This window comes from Polypterus senegalus, chromosome 10 (assembly GCF_016835505.1).
Source record: "Polypterus senegalus isolate Bchr_013 chromosome 10, ASM1683550v1, whole genome shotgun sequence".
In the NCBI taxonomy this organism is placed as follows: domain Eukaryota; kingdom Metazoa; phylum Chordata; class Cladistia; order Polypteriformes; family Polypteridae; genus Polypterus; species Polypterus senegalus.
Window position 1 is genome coordinate 81,877,991 of NC_053163.1, and position 15,395 is coordinate 81,893,385.

The 15,395-nt window shown below is 35.7% G+C and overlaps 1 protein-coding gene across 8 annotated transcripts in view; it reads right to left on the reverse strand.

Moving 5' to 3' along the window:
• diaph2 (diaphanous-related formin 2) overlaps positions 1-15,395 on the reverse strand; it is a 1,278,655-nt gene that overhangs the window by 1,138,478 nt on the left and 124,782 nt on the right. The window lies entirely within an intron of this gene.

Genomic DNA, 15,395 nt, shown 5'->3' on the forward strand with positions numbered 1-15,395 from the left:
AGCAGGACTGTAGAAAATAAAAACAAAAAATAAATCTTAGCCTCTACCATACTGACATATATTTACAAGGAACTGGCGTAAATATGTGATTTTATTAATTTTCTCTTAATCTGTTAGATTTGTGAAAATTGCTATGCTTTTAATAACAGGTATGGTGTTTGTTACATTGACAATATTTTAGAATCATAAATCTGAAACTGGTATTTTGCCCACAGTTTGCTGGTTCTTTTTTGCTTCATGTAATTGTCATGGTTAAGAAGAATCTATTTGATAAAAGCACAGTATTAGGATTGTGAAATACAAGTAAAACAGGAATGGAAAATCAAGGCATCCACTTACTTTGCTTTAATGTAACTTCTTAACTTATTTCAGTTTTAAAGTTAAGAAGGAATTTATTGTATGAAATCAGTTTATCATCTAATACCCAATAATAATAATACACCTAATAATGAAAATAATTAAATGTATTCATCAGTTTATGTTTCATAGTTATCGGGGTGGACTAAAATTATGGGAAAAACATAGGGAAATTTACATTAAAATACATTGTTTTTGAATGTTTTCAAAGGAAGCAGGAGATTAAAGATGTTGCATTTCATTTATGCCCATGGAGGTGCAAAAACTAAACTTAAGTTAACTGAATGAGCTTTTTTATTGTAATTGTGGTGATGTTTTATATTTGACTTACACATAATAAGAATAGTAACAAAGTGCTGGCAGCCTTGGGTAGTTTTGCTTCACAATGTAATTTTTCGTCGTTATTATGGATTGCTTACTTAGGTCAAATATATACATCCGTCAAATTTATTAATTAACCTCCCAAATCTAATATGTTCAATGTGACCAACAAATGTTCTGCATCATACGATAAAATAATTGTGCAAATATTTCTCTTTTGTGAAATATTTATTAAGTTGAAGCATTTCTTTAATAAACCTGGGCTGGCTGAATTAATAAGATCTATTATGATGGTTAAAATTGATAAAGCTTTACAAATAATTTTAAGATCTGTACTGATTAAAGACAGAAGATGGCGTGTTGTGCATTGTGGTAAGTCTTTATGAAGCTTGGACAGCACGGAAATTAAAGATGTACTCATATGTGGTAGTATTGTTGAGGATTTATTTTTATTTCAGTTACCATTCTAGACAAAAAGAATAAAATGATTTGCCAAAAATATTAAATGACTTCAGCAAGCTTCCAGAGCTTTATTATCTTTTAATAAGTCAGGGTATTTGTCAGTCTTCTACTATAATAGGTTTATACAATTTTTAGGTGTGTTTTTCCTTTAGTTTTAAGAAATTTGTATTATCAGAAACTGCTTTGCAATCTTATAATTCCTTTAAAAATTATTAATGATTTTTTTTTGTTTAGGTGACAATCCACCTTCAGCATCATTCTTAGTATGGTTTAGTAATATAAACATCTTTTTATATTATTGATGATTTTGAACCTAACTCTCTATTATTTCTGCGTTAATTAAACCGATTATGTATTTACGCAGCACTTTCCAACCTTGGGTTTGTGACTCCAAGTGGGATCAACTGATATGCTAATGGGGTTGCGAGAAAATATTTAAAATAGAAAAAACAAACAATGTATTAATTAGAAAGTGCATGTCAATATTTCAAACAGCTGGGGTTGTAAAAAAGCTCAGATTTCAAAATGGGGTTACAAACCAAAAAAGATTGGGAACCTCTGTATTTAGGGTTATTACACTGCAATCACTCAAAACCTTTTTAAGCCATTCTTCCTTTTTGAAACTTGCTTTATATGTGCTCTAGCAAAAGATCGGGAATAGAAGGAAAATGTTTTATTAAATAACTTCTTTCAGAATATAAGCTACAGTTATTTAAAAAATATTAAAATGGTGAAAAAAAACATGTTTTTGGTATTGAATGTTTACCTGTTTTCATTTCATAAAGAAAATATCTCTTTCTGGAGAGGCGTGGGATGGCATATCACACTCTCTGAAAAACTGAAAGTTGTTTTCCATTGTCAGATTTTTCCTGTTGCATTTTGTTTTGTTATATTTTACATAACCCACAGAGAGAGATTTGCACTGCCAAAGAGTGGCAGTATGGTATATGTTGGTAAATCATGCAAATAAGAGTTTTATTGTACTGTGCACATGTAATAATAAATCTAAACTGAAATTATGATGTTACATTTTTTATGAAAACTTTAGATTTTGGAAGGAGTCAACATAGAGCAGGAGTCATTGTTCACCTGCATGTCATTGCTAAGTTCACAATGCCAATTAACACTCAGGGTTTCACACCTTCTGTGGTATGTTGCATGCACATATGATACAAACAGGAAACAAAAAGGAAAGGAAAAAACATTTAGAAGCAATTTTGAGCAAAGCTGAAAAAAGGTTTCTCCAATGATGCAAATATAGTAACTGGACAATAAAAAGAAGAAACAGAGAGAATGTACAAACCCAAAAATGATTTGGCTGAGAGTTAAACTAAAGTTGTGTTAGTGGTTGGTTTTTACAGCCATTTCTGTTATTTTTATGACATCATTTATATCTGCATTCTCCAGCGCAGAAAATCTATAACATAAAACTGTTTATAAAGGTAATCAGTTGCTTTATTTGCAGATAAGAATTGTGTAATCTTTTACATTGTAATTAATTTTATTTGGAGTTATTTCTTTTCATAACAACAACTAATAATTTGATATTTCAAATTATACTGTGACCACTGTTGGGAGATTTAATTTAACCAAAAGCATCATTTTAAATGTGCAAATTCGGCATCCATTAGAATTACAAAGTAATGTCTTCTAGCAGGTAACCAATTAAAGAAATAACTCCACACATACTGTACCTCTTGATCAACCACACACGTTGGACTAAAGAATTTACAAGTTTATAAAAACCTTAACTCTTGTGAATGTCAATCCTGACCCCACTTCTCATACCCACCTCAAATGAGCAGGTTAAAACAACTAAGGCTGATGCATCAGTGGGGATTTTTAAAAGCTGTTTTGGGCAGTAAGAGATGTCAAGAGCTGATGAATGAATTTAAAACAGACAAAAGTAAGAAAAAACAAGTTAATGAAAATTAAAAACAATGATGCCAATGAAAAGGCACTATACTGTGGAGCATATACTGTATTTATGGCATTAACTCACATTATTTCATTAATTTCTCTTTACCAGCAGTTGTGCTTTTCCTTTATAGTAAACAATTTATCAAAGCACTGAACAATTGTTACATCTCAGGCTTTTTGAATTTAAATAAGAAATTGTGTTTTTCTTTGCAAACGTGCACTATAATTAAAAGACCCGTGATCCAAGAATGTTTCCGTATCAAAATCTTTCTTATTCTAGCTCATGCAAAAAGCTCAGCACGAATAGGTCATTCTCTATCTTATTATTTTCCCTAGTAAAAAAAAACGAATGTAATCTTCTTTTATTTGTCATAAAATGAGCACTAACAAAAGAGGGAATTAATTATTGATATAAACATCTGTTAAAAAGTTAATTGAGCATCAAACATACTTTTTCAATATGCTTAAATATTTAAAAATCCTCCATAATTACTGGGATCATCATAAACACCCAATAATTGGCACTGTTTTTTTATCCAACCGTTTCAAATTCTTTTGAAGAAAAAAAAAATCAAACCAGCATCATATTGTGTTCTGTAGACATTGAGGTTAAATGATGAAAAGGTCCAGAAGAAATGGTAACTTTTAGTGAGGTTGTTTCAGTTTTTTATTTTTTCTTCTAGATATTTCTAAGTAGAAAATCTACATTTTATTGGTCTATATTCTTATTTAGGCTATGCTGCAAATAACTGCAAAGTTTTGCAGATATAGGTGCAGTGATTTTTGAGCGATGCTTGAACAGACAGACAGATAGAAATCCAATTATATATACAGTATATGAAAGTTATCCATCCATCCATTTCCTAATTTACTTATTCAGCGTAGGGTCAAGAGGAATCTGGGGCCTTTATACACGTAAAAAATATGTTGATAAACACAAAATCACAAAGCAAAAAATGAAATAAATGTGTGTGGTGTTTGTGTGTGTATATGTTTGTATTAATGTAATGCTTATAATAATTTAACTCTAGCCTAACCCCAGGCTGTAAGTGAAGGTGCACTATATAAGAAAAAAATGTAATTAAACTGAATGAAACTTGCTACCCTCACTTTTGTCACATTTTAATTAATTTAATTAAGTGCAAATTATAACAAATTAAACAGTTCCTCATTAAAATATTTTACTTTCTAAACATTTATTGGCTACAGGTGGACACATGTCAATTCGTAACTGCTTTTTATAGATAACAAATATCAATTTTACATCAATTAGGCTAAACTTCATGATAAAACATTATTTCAAAGGAAAAACTCATCTTTTCTCTCATTTTCTAAATCATTTAATCAAATTTGGGGTTGCAACTGCTAGAATCTACAATGTCAGTACCATCTACAAGGTAGGAATCATTCCCTTAGCAGCAAGCCAACACATGAAAATGAAAAATTAAAATTAATAAACTACTTAACTAAAAGCCTTTTCAACAATATACATATTTTGAAATTATTAAAACTGGCTAAGGTGGTGCTTGGGGTACTTAACTATGTCTGACTTTAAAAAAGTAAGCAATTCATTTACAGGTAATGATTGGATTCTGTTTGAGAAATTCACTGCAATAACACTGAGCTGAAATATAGGCTTGTTATTGAAATGTGTTTTATCTGCTACCTTTATCCAAGGTATAACCAGTGTAGATACAAGAGACTCAAAGACAATCCCAAAGCAACCCACAAGAGGGCATTATTCAACAATGAAATAGATTGAGCAATATGCAGCAATCACTCACCTTCTGCTAAAAGTACAAAGTTTTAGAAAAGTAACACTTTCCTATATAGAGAGGGGAAAATCAAATGTCATAACAGACATTGATTTATAATGATCTGCTTAACATTAAGAATGAAAGTTTTCCTTGATTTGATATATGTACAATAGTTACTTGCTAACTTCACACAAGTCACTTAACAAAGATAAGGACACAGATAATAACATCAAGTAAACACTAAAAAATGTTTTTCTTTTTATCATTTGATTAGAGGCTAAGTGGTAATTAAACAGTTACAGATGGTGCAACATAGCTCCATGGATATGAAGGTGATTCCAGTATACTTGTGCACACAACATGCAGGACTGCACCCATCATTTCACCGGTTGCTTCCAGGATAAACTTGTGATATAAAAAGGTGGTCCAGTACATGAATAGGTTAATAAATTAATCACTTTATGATAATCAGTCTTCAATGTGTCAATGAGGCACGGTGGCGCAGTAAGTAGAGCTACTGCCTCGCAGTTAGGAGACCCAGGTTCGCTTCCCAGGTCCTCCCTGCGTGGAGCTTGCTTGTTCTCCCCATGTCTGCGTGGGTTTCCTCCGGGTACTCCCGTTTCCTCCTACAGTCCAAAGACATGCAGGTTAGGTGCATTGGCGATTCTAAATTGTCCCTACTAGAGTGTGCTTGGTGTGTGGGTGTGCCCTGCAGTGGAATGGCACCCTGCCCGGGGTTTGTTTCCTGCCTTACGCCCTGCGATGGTTGGGATAGCTTCCAGCCTATCCCTGTGATCCTGTATTTTGGGATATAGTGGGTTGGATAATGGATGGATGTGTCAATCTCAATTAAGTGGTAAAAGAAAATAGACTATAAAAAAATTAACAGATTATTATAAATTAATTATTGTGCCATTAGCCATTGGGGGAAAAAAGGCAAACAGGTTTGGTAATTTTTTTCAGAGTTACCTCAGCTCAGTAAGCAGTGTTTCTTGTAAATAATGTGAATTGAAAAAATTAAATGCTGAACATTTAGTGCAGGTAAACAAAGACACAGAGAGGCCAAGTATGCATACTGAAAATGCATCATGAATCACTTAACGATAACAAAGTCATAAATTACATTTTTAAGTGTTTAGAGACCCAGGAAATAAATACATATTGAATACTGTATATAAATTAAAAAAAACAATAAAGACTGCCCTGCCACTAAAAACATTCATGAAGCAGACACAAAAAAATAGCAGTATGTTGAATGGCACTGATAATTTTAATTTGTTTCAATTGTGCTAGATATGTACAGCTCCTTTCTATTACTTTGTTAATGACTAATCTAATTTATAGTTTAATCCCATAGCTATCCTGATTGCTTAATTTGAAAATCGTACGATTACAGTGATTGTCCGGGTGTGGAATGAGTATGAAATGACAATGGCAATTTGGGCACCATAGCGCAGTAACAATTAATTACGTATTTATTCAGCCTAATACAACTCGGAAAAAGTTGGGACAGTATGGAAAATGTAAATAAAAATAAAATGCAGTGGTTATTAAATAATAGTAAGTGATCTTACTAAACAAGAAAACAGTGTAATAGCCAATTATTTATAATTATAAGGTTACAGCTAATGAGTTTTGTTGTTGTTTTTTCCAAAAATAAACACTTATTTTGATTTTGACACTTGCAACATATTCTAAGAAAGGTTTGGACAATAAAGAATTTACCACTTTTTCACATTACCTTTTCTCTTCAAATTTATTAAATATTTAGATACTGAAAAAAAATAATTTTATTGTGGCATTTTGTGCTCCAAAATTTGCCACATATTTTCAATTGAGGTCAGGTCATGACTGCAGGCAGCCAGTTGAGGACCCACACCCTCTTGATATGAGGCCATTCCATTGTAATGCATACAAAATGTGTTTTTTTGCATTGTTTTGCTGAAATATGCATGGACTTCCTTGGAAGAGATATCATCTTAAGTCAGCATTTGCTGTTGTTCCAAAACCTGTATGTATTTTTCAGGATTAAAAAAATCACCCTTGTCCAGGACACTGACACAACACTATACCATCACAGACGTTGGCTTCTGGACTTGTAGCTGGTAATAGCCTGGATGGTTGTGTTTTTTTGGGCCAGAGGACACAACTTGCATTTATTCTAAATAAGTGCTAAATATTGATCAGTTTGACTGTAATACATATTTCTACTGTACGATTGTTCATCCCAGATTCCTCCAAGCCCAGAAATAGTGACAAAACATCTGGACATTGTTAACATTTGGCTTCCTTTTTGCATAGCAAAGTATTAACCAGCATTTGTGGATGTAACTATAAATTTTGTTACTTTATAAAGGTTTGCCAAAGTACTTCTGAGTCTACGTGATTGCATCACATTGATTAACAGTAAAATTACCAAAGCGTGCGAAAAACCCGTAAACACGGCCCACTTTAAATCCCTTCGCACCACTCCATTCAGCGTCTTTTATACTGTAAATGTGTCAACAAACACAAGCAGCCTGCAACCCCCCACCCACCACTGCAGAAAGGGCAAAAAAAAAATAATGTGTGAAGTCTGAAGTCCAAATATCAAATAAACGTTTTCACAAAAGGGGCTAGAACAACTTCAGTGGTGCAGCGTTAAGAACTGCTGATTTGTAATCAAGAGGCCGCCAGTTTGAGAATGGTTGCCTTGCAGATTTACCATTTTGAATAGTGAGCTGCTCTTATTGTTAATATTATACAATGAAAACATACATTTGATTTGTGTCTGTAATAGTCAGTGTAAATTTGAGGTACTTGTAAAAGTTAGCTTTTTGAGAAATAAGCTAATGAGTGCTAAAAACATTCTCACTTGTTTTGTCTACTAGGGGATGACATTTAGTATACACAGGGCTATATTTATATCATAACCTTTGTTACATTATTAGCACAATTGAGGTCACATGACCTTCAAAATAACATTACGCAAATAAATAAAACCAAGAAATTAACAAAAAACAACTTTAAAATTTCTAAGCAACACATGAGGACAACACCTAAAACGGATTCATGATGTGTCAAAATTCCAGAATATTTATAAAAACATATATATATAGATATAGAGATGTATATATATATATATATATATATATATATATATATATATATATATATATATATATATATATATATATATATATATATATATATATATATATATATATACTAGCAAAATACCAGCTTATGCATGAGAAGTAGTGTGTTAAAGAAGCAATGAAAAGAAAAGGAAACATTTTGAAAATAACGTAACCTGATTGTCAATGTAATTGTTTTGTCACTGTTGTGAGTGATGAGTGTTGTTGTCATATATATATATATATATATATATTGTGAAGGCTGGCCCCGGCACAGACAGACGGACAGCATACTTTGCTCCACACACTTTTATTTACACTAATATTATTTACAGTTCAGTGCACTCACGCAACCCCAGTGCCTTCTTGCACGATTCCCCAAAGTCCAGGGCCCACAGTCTCTTGTGCCTTCCTGGCGCCTCCTGTCCTCACTCTCCAGCTCAGTCCTTCTTCCTCCCGACTTCCACCAATCACTGGAGGCGGCCTAAATAATGCCCGGATGAGCCCCAGGTGCTTCCGCCTCTACGCCCAAGCGTGGCGGAAGTGTCGGCTGTCTTCCTGGCAGCTCTCCGGTGCCACACAAAGTCCCCGGCACTTCCTGGTGTGGCGGAAGTGCGGGCTCCCGGATAATTAGGCACCGGGCGCCGCCTGGCGGTGGCCACGGGTCCCTACAGGGCTGGGCTTCAAAGCCCTGTACCCGAGGCCCCTGCCTAACCAGGACGGACGCCCCACTCCGTCTGGAGGAGGCACTCGCCCTCCTCCGGTCCTCCAAGCCCCGGCGGGCTCCTGCCCGACCGGCAACTGCGGGATAAACCGGCATCGGCGCCGCCTGGCGGTGACCACGGGCCCCTACAGGAAGGGCTTCCATGCCCTCAACCCGTGGCCCCAACAGAACCAGGACGGGCGCCCCTCGCGGTCTGGAGGAGGCACAAGCCCTCCTCACGTCCTCCTGGGTCCCGGCGGGCTCCAGCCCGGCGGGCCTAATATATATATATATATATATATATATATATATATATATATATATATATTTACACACACACACATAAACATATATATATATATATATATATCTATACATATACACATATATACATACATATATATCTACATATATACACACACATACATACATACACACACATATATACACACAAATACATATATATATACATACATACACACACACATATATAAACATATATATACATATACATACAGTACATATCTACATATATACACACACAGCTATTTCGTATCAGTGCAATACGCTGTTTGTTAAACAGTTGACTCCGCTCTTACGTGCAATAACAAATCAAATCATTCAGTTGTCTTTGCTCATATGTCATTTTAGAGCTTGACGCCTGGCATCTTTTTGGCCACAAGTTCGTTTCTGTTTGGTGTGAGGTTCTGTGTTGTGGAGATTCTCAGGATGGATTGCAGGTGCTCATCAGTGAGGCGACTCCTGTGTGCTGTTTTGTTAGTCTTTATCACTGAGAAGAGCTTCTCACACAGATATGTGCTACCAAACATGCACAAGGCTCGAGTCGCATGTAGACGGACTTTTTTTGTTCTTCAAAGTCACCAAAGCGCTGTGCAAACTCAGTGCGCAATAACTCTAGCTTCGCAATAACTTGCAGCATCATAAGGTAGACTTGATTAGCGCGGTAAGTGTTGGCAAGGCAGCTGAAGCGCTGCATTATGGGATCTGTAGTTTATTGTGTTACCAGCGCTTCATATACCCGGCCATTAATAACAATAATACAGTATATAAAATGATCTCGCGGGCGGATATAATTACACGCCGGGCGGATGTGGCCCGCCCTTGAGTTTGACACATATGGACTAAATAGAATTTGAAAAGATATATTTTTCAAATGTGATCGCTAATTCAGATAGAGTTGGCGACTACAGCCTGCATGCCTCAATGAGTCATCCTCCCTCGCTCTTACTTTTTACCGTTCATCTAATGAATACACTGAGTATGGCTTTACCAAAACAATCATTGATGGCGAATAAAGTATCCATTATTCGAGTATGTAGATCGGTATATATATATATATACATATATATATACCAGCGTATAGCGGAGAAGTAGTGTGTTAAAAAGCTAGAAAAGAAAAGGGAACATTTTAAAAATAGCGTAACATGACTGTCAATATACAGTATTTGTTTTGTGAGTGTTACTGAGTGTTGCTGTCATCAAGGATTTGATTATCTTTATTTCTTTCAATCAGGTTCGTATTTGTAGGATGTGTTGTGTTCAAGTTACATTCCGTGTTTGTCAATTGTTGTAAAGATGACAGGTTTCATTCATCGATTCGTTTCTTACTGCATCAATAAACAGCTCGTCTTCTTCTTTATCTGAGACCTGACACACTGCATGCAAGGGTTTTTACACTGTCTTCCTTTAGCGGGACATTGACTTTTCCACCGTGTGCTTTGTTTCCGCAGTAGCTGGATTTATGAATATGCTTATCAGGCGCTTCATATTTTTGCAGCCTTTTCAATTGTGTAATTCGGTTTTGTTCAGCTCTTTGGAACTGTTGCTTTTTATCTGTGCACTCGTCAGTTCCGTGAGCCACTCGGTGTACATGCATCGAAGGTTCCCAGCTGTGCTGGTGCCATCTCGTGCTATGTCCATAGCTGTATTTAATGTTACCTTAGTCCTGGCACTTAAAACTTTCTCGCAGTTTTGCTGATTTTGTGTCAAACACCACCCTGACCATCTCATCTTCCTCTCCATAAGCACAGTCCTTCACCCGTGAATATTTACCCGTGGCAGTTTGCTATTGGATTGCGCTGACAGACGGCCTTATATGGGCAGGCACTAAATTACAAACGCCAGCGCAGCCTGTCTATGAACTTAATTTAAAGTGTAGGTTTACATGCGTGCTTTGTTTCAGTAGCAGAACTCATGAATATGGTTGTATATGTCACTCGCTCGCTTCTTATTGTTTCGCTGCCTTCTCAATTATATAATGCATGTTTTCTTCAGCACTTTTTTGAGGTCTTCCTGGTTTTCTATGTACTGCGTGTTTACGTGGGAGGCGTGATGATGTCACACGAAACTCCGCCCCCACGGTGTTGAAGCTCATCTCCATTACAGTAAATGGAGAAAAACTGCTTCCAGTTATGACCATTACGCGTAAAATTTCGATATAAAACCTGCCCAACTTTTCTAAGGAAGCTGTAAGGAATGAACATGCCAAATTTCAGCCTTCCACCCACACGGGAAGTTGGAGAATTAGTGATGAGTCAGTGAGTGAGTGAGTGAGGGCTTTGCCTTTTATTAGTATAGATATATATATATATATATATATATACACACATACACACACAGAGTACAGGCCAAAAGTTTGGACACACCTCCTCATTCAATGTGTTTTCTTTATTTTCATGACCATTTACATTGGTAGATTCTCACTGAAGGCATCAAAACTATGAATGAACACATGTGGAGTTATGTACTTAACAAAAAAAGGTGAAATAACTGAAAACATGTTTTATATTCTAGTTTCTTCAAAATAGCCACCCTTTGCTCTGATTACTGCTTTGCACACTCTTGGCATTCTCTCGGTGAGCTTCAACAGGTAGTTACCTGAAATAAAACCATTTATATACTGTATATAGTTAGCTAATGCTAAAGTTGACTATCCAAAATGGCATGCCAAAAACTCTAAATAACTCTGGAGGTTATGGATATTTTCAGGTTTGGGTCACACAGTTGGACAGATTCATTCAGGGCTTTCAAGAAACATAAACTACTGCATAATAAGGCAGAGGATGTCTGGGGGAGAAAAGAGACAAGGCAAAAAGACAAAAGGACAGCTGCTGTACAGGCTTTTAAATGTTCGAAGTGTTGCGCAAGAAGCAGATCATGCAGCACAGCAGCAACCCAGCAGCTAATCAAGAACAGAGGAGGTAAAAAACTGTATTTGTTTCCCATTGTATCACTGTGTAAGAGAAGGTTTTGGAGGAACGACCGCATCTTCTAGGAGTGCGTTCAGCCCCCCTCTTCACAATATTCACTAGGATAGCCCTCCCATGCCACTCCTTTTTCAGCACTCTTATCCTTCCAACTGACTCTATTATTTACCAGAGACAAGATGCTCCAATATTGTATTTGGCCTGTTCAAGTGTAAGTACGGGTGTATGCATGAGTGAGATGAAATGGTGCTGTGTACAGGGCTGTTTCCTGGGCTGCCAGAAAGGCTTCAGTTTAACACAACACTGAATTGAACTAAGCAACTTTTGAAATGTTATGTTGCGTTATATTATATTTAAGCCTTCTTTTTTAAGGATATGACATGATAAGATATTATTTGCTTTCACAGTCATAAGATGAATGATGTTGTTTGTCAAATATGTTTAATCTGTTTTGAAGATTAGAGGACAGCAGCTGCACTACCTGGTAAAAACCTAAAAGCCTAAGTGGTAAGGCAGAACATATTTAAAAATAATCATGACACCAATCAGCCACCAGCTCCAAATCAGCGAAATAGCAGAAGTCAACACATTGATTCACAAAGCAGAGTTCAGAGGAGACCCAGGGTATTTCCAACAGGAAGCCAATGCCAACTTGGCATACATTGTGGATTTTATAACTATTTGTCAAATTTGTCATGCTTTCAATTCCTCACTATAGTAATATTACAAATTGTTCAAGTGTTGTATTTATTTTAATAATACACTATAAAAATATTTTCATTAAAATTATTCTCCAGTGTACTATACAACATGGGAATTAATGCAAAATATTGTTTTAAGTGATAACACTGAGTAAGAAGCAAAACATTAAAAAAAAAAAACAAAAAAAAAACACACAAGTTCACCTGTAAGCTTCCATGAGATTATAAACTCTATAACTGAAACAGCGTTCTACAAAATTGATCTATAAGATTATCTTGATGGAAGCCTATGTTGCCTTTATGTTTTAGATGTGCCTAATATAGGCCTACCCTGTCAGTATTTCTGGGTGACTGATGAGATCCTGTGTAGATCAGTTACCTGCACTGTCTACTTCCATTTTAAATTGATCCCTGGCTCACTCTGTAATTCTAAAATGCTTCAATACATTAATTAGTGTAACTATGCCCAAGATCAACAAGCCTATTTGCCTGAGTGACTATTGGCCCATAGCCTGACATCTTCGTTCATCTGCACCTCTGTTCCCTAAATTATCCACCAACTCCAGTTTGCCTACCATTCAAATTTATTCTGTATACCACACACTCACATCTTCATAACAATAGGAGAAGCTATGTAAAAATGCCATGCAAAAACTACAGCTCTGCTTTCAATACTGTAATCCCCCCCAACACATTTGACTGTGTGGCCAGATACAACTCCAACACCATTGTCTAACTTGCGGATGACACAGTGGTATTGAGTCACATCAGTAATAATGATGAGCCTATATGGAAGACATTCAGAATCTAGTGTTATGGTATCAAGTGAACTGTGTCTCTTTGAACATGACTAAAACCAAAGATATGGTTGTGGACTTTAGCAGAAAGCAACACAGAACCTTCTCCCTTTCAGCATTGGTGGGTCTCAAGTAGAGACGGAGAGAGAGTGAACAGCTAAGGTATGTTGCAGTGCATATCTGTCAAAGTAAATTCCCATATCCATAAGGCTAGACGGCACCTGAACCACCTCAAGCAACTGACAAAGTTTAAAGTTTCCTAATGTCATCCAAAAAGCTTTCTTTACTGGTACTCGGGCACGTATGCAGATACTGAACATCACATCTTGGTTTGGCAATTGCTTGGTCCAAGAAGCTAAAGCCTTGCAGAGAGTAACAATCTTGGCACAGCACACTACCAGCTCAACTCTTCACTACTTTTAGAATCTTTATACCAGGTGATGGAAGCACAAGGAAATCAAAATCATCAAAGTCATTGTCCATCCCAGTAATGTCTATTCTGTCTTTAGAAACCAGGCAAGCATTTCTGCAGCCTCATGGAAAAAACTGAGAGACTAAGGAAGAGTATTTACCACAGACCATTAAATTTCTCAATGAAGATATGTCTGAGAATTTCTCATTTCAAATTTAGTTGTTGCTCATAGAAACTCAGTGTCCACATAGCACATTGCTATTCACAACCTTTTATCACAACTGATAGTATATTTACAACCAGTATATTTCAGTTTCATTTATCTCTTACATCTTTTTTTTACTCTCAACACATTCTATAGTCTTCTAAAAATACACTGCTGTTACTGCTATGAACAAAGTATATCGAAGTACTTAATTTAGAAAACGGTATTCTGTAATGTTAAATTCTCTTCAATTTGAGCACTTGTTTTATTTAGCCTCCATTTGGCTCTTACTACATTATTATTAGTCTTTCTCTTTATTTAGCCCAGTTATATGAGTTTTAGGTATAGACTAATTTTACATGTCAATGCATCTTACACTTATATATTATGTATGAGACAAATTAAGTTTTTTTTGTATTTTAAATTGAACTGAATTGAAAATCTTTGCAGTAAATCAATGTTGTAAAGTAGACTGAACAGAACTAATGCTAAACTCTAACAACTACTCTCCATCCTGCGCTGTGTGGTTAAAAACGATTAGAGCTTGCCAGAAAAGCAGCCAAGTGGTAAAATGTAAAGACCAGGGATTAAATATACATTCTTAAAATCTTCCTAAGCTACATGTACCCAACTCTTCAATGAAACTGGAGATGAAGTACAAATTGCTTCTTTCTGTTAACACTAGAATTACTCCTGAAAACGGCAAATATAGGAGGCAGTCAGGATCGAACCGGGGACTCTTGATTACAAGTCAGCAAATTTTACTGCTATGCCACGGAAGCTGTTGTATTGTCCTTGAACCTTTTCTGAAAGTGTTTATTTGATTTTTGGACCTCAGGCTTCACACATTATATAGTTTATGACAACATTGTGTCATTTACTACTAAAATATGAAAAATGTTTCTGTTTAACAATGTGTTTACACAGATTATTGTAGAAACGGAACACACATGAAATACATGTGTTCCAAATAACGATCTATTATTTCCACTCTAAAACTCCAGCACTTCACTCCCAGATAATCAATCAAGGCATGAGCTGGGAGAACACTGTGCACATTCTGTGGTGGTGGGGGGATGGGGTACCAGGCTGCTTGTCTTTATTTGCACATTTACAGGACAAAAGACGCTGATGCAGAGGTGCGAACGGATTTGAGGTGGGTCGGATCTACGAGTTTTGTCTTAGGGTCTGGTAATTCTAGTTCTAGTGTTAATGACATACAGTGCATAAAACAACACTTTGCCATCTCAAATGTGATACAATGTACTTTTAATACTTTCATCAGCCCATGAGTAAATCAATACATTGATCTAATATATTCATTATAATTGTAAAAATATTTTTTTAACTTTTTGTAAAAGGTGAAAATACTAACTGAAATACTGCTTATTTTAGGACCCAAAATCTTTTTTTTTAT